Source organism: Nomascus leucogenys, chromosome 4 (assembly GCF_006542625.1).
Source record: "Nomascus leucogenys isolate Asia chromosome 4, Asia_NLE_v1, whole genome shotgun sequence".
Classification (NCBI taxonomy): Eukaryota; Metazoa; Chordata; class Mammalia; order Primates; family Hylobatidae; genus Nomascus; species Nomascus leucogenys.
Window position 1 is genome coordinate 14671489 of NC_044384.1, and position 2884 is coordinate 14674372.

A 2884-nucleotide genomic window follows, 5' to 3' on the forward strand; every position below is an offset into this window, starting at 1 on the left:
ACAAATAATACTTCACAATTGAATTTTAGGAGTGATACTATTTGTGTAAGTTTACCCAGAACTAGAATGCCTATTTTACCCAAAGTAACCTTTCCATTAGGAGATTCTATTTTCACAATTTTTCTATGTGTCACATTTTTATGCAAGAAGTTATTTTGTGGTAATACTTTTTTTTCCGATTCACATTTCTTACAGTGGTTCTCAAGGAGTCATTCTTGCTATAGTTCACAGCAAAAAAACAAAACACAACCAAACAAAACCCCCAAAAACAACAACAAAACCCCAAACACTAACAAATTCTACAAGAAAAGACGAGTTAAAAATTTTCAACAACTGCATTCTAATTGCTCATATCTTATTTTTTTCTAATATTCTTCAAACTTTCAGGAGTGTTTTCTATTTGTCTGTGAATATTTTTTGCTGACAAAAAAAGTGTTTTAATATTTCAAACTTATTTCAGCATGTTATTTAAGTTTGACTAAAGCAGGAAGAACAATTGTTCTGAACGTTGTGGATCTTTCTGTTATAAGGCATTTAGTAAAAATAACTTAAGGCTCCTCAATATATAATAAGATAAAATTGTAAAGTCTTGGATTGAATATTTCATAACTGAATGTCACTAAAAATGTTGAGTTTGTTTCATACTCACAGTCTGCTTGTGACGTCATGTTATAATTAGGTAAAATCACAAGTCATCCTTATAAAATTTAATTAATAGTAGATGTAAATTCATAGGCAAATAACTATCTCAGGTTTTTTGGCAAATTATTATTATTAGTTTTTTTTTTTTTTTTTAAGACGGAGTCTCCCTCTGTCACCCAGGCTGGAGTGCAGTGGCACAATCTCGGCTCACTGCAAGCTCCTCCCGGGTTCACGCCATTCTCCTGCCTCAGCCTCCTGAGTAGCTGGGACTACAGGCGCCCGCCACCACGCCCGGCTAATTTTTTGTATTTTTAGTAGAGATGGGGTTTCACCATGTTAGCCAGGAAGGTCTCGATCTCCTGACCTCGTGATCCGCCCATCTCAGCCTCCCGAAATTGCTGGGATTACAGGCATGAGCTACCGCGCCCAGCCAGATTATTTTCAAATCTGATGAAAGAAGTACAGATTTCATAACATTGTAATTTAGCCAACACTGGGAGAATAGTAGTATAGAAATGGCCAGCAATCTTTTTCCTAGATCTGCTTGTGTTTTTAAATTGTTTGTTTGTTGGTTTTGTTTGTTTGTTTCAGGACTTTTTTTTTTTTATTGAAGTAAAATTTACACCAAATGAGATTTTCTCTTGGTACTTTTGTTCTATTTTTTTTTTCTTAACTTCTGCTGTTATTTGCATTCTAACCTTTCTTTCACTTGCTTAGAGTTTGTTTTGCTCTTTATTTTCAGCCAAATACCCTGATGAATATTACTAATCTATTTCCAAATATTCTTATGTTTTCATACTTTTATTTACACCCATAAATTCATTTTTGTGTAATTATTTAGTTACATTCTATATGATTTTATATATTTAATTTTCAATACCATAAATTTGATATATTTTCAAATTCACTTTGTGATTTAATCTTTTACTTAGAAATAATTTTGAAGTCTCTGGTTCAATTTCCAAATACGTTGTGATTTTCTATACAATGTTATAAATTTCTAATTAATTGTATTGTAGTCAGAAATGTACTCATAAGATATTATCTATCCAAGTGAATGGTCCATATGCATGTATAAATATTATAAATCTATAGTTGCTGTTTTATAAATGTAAAGTCATATATATTTATAATGAATTTTGTCTAGTTGTTTTACCATTTATAGAAGGAAAACTTTCAAAATTTCCAAACATGAGTGTTTATATATGTTTCTCCCTTTGGATTTACTAGTTGTTTGGCATTATATATTTTAAAACATTTTATTAAGTATAGTCATATATATGACTGCTATATCTTCTTGATGAATTGCCTATTTTATTTTTAGGAATTGTCTCTTTACTCTGGTAAAACTCCTACCTTGAAAGCAAACAGGAGCTTTTTTTACATCTTTTTTTTTCTGATTTGGATCACTTTTAATTATTTTTCTTTCATAATCGCCTTGGCTATGACTTCAATTACTGTGTTAAACAAAAATGTTGTGAATTAACATCCTTGGATTGTTTGTAATCTTAGAGGAAATGTATACAGTTTTTCACCACGGAGTACGATGTTATCTGTGGGCTTTTCATAAATGGGCAGTACTATGTTGGGGTACTATGTTAGGGTACTATGTTGGGGTACTATGTTGGGGTACTATGTTGGGGTACTATGTTAGGGTACTATGTTGAGGTACTATGTTGGGGTATTATGTTTCCTAGTTTGTTGAGAGTTTTTATCATGAAAAGGTTTTGAATGCTTTTTCTGCATCTATTGAGAAAATCATGTAAATTCTTTCTTTTATCATTTTGATGTGGTATACCACAGTAGTTGATTTGTATATGTTCATTCATCCTTTCAAATCAGAGATACATTTCACTTGTTCGTAGTATATAATCCTTTTAATATGTGTTTGCTTTGCTAGCATTTTGTTGAAGTATTTTGCATGTGTATTTATAAGTATTGGCCTGCAGTTTTATTTTCTTGTAGGGTCTTTAACTGGCTTTGATATCAGGGTAATGCTGACCTTATAAAATAAGTTCAGAAATAGTGTCTCCTCTTTTCTTCTTTGGAAAAGTTTGAGAATGTTTGGCTTTAATTCTTTCTCGAGTGTTTGGTAGAATTCAGAAGTAAAGCCATCTGGTTCTGGGTTTCTTTTTATTGGGAGATTTATGACTAGAGATTCTATCTCTTTACTAGTTATAGGTTTCTTCAAAATTTCTTCATGATGAGACTAGATAGGCCATAAGTTTCTAGCAATTTATCT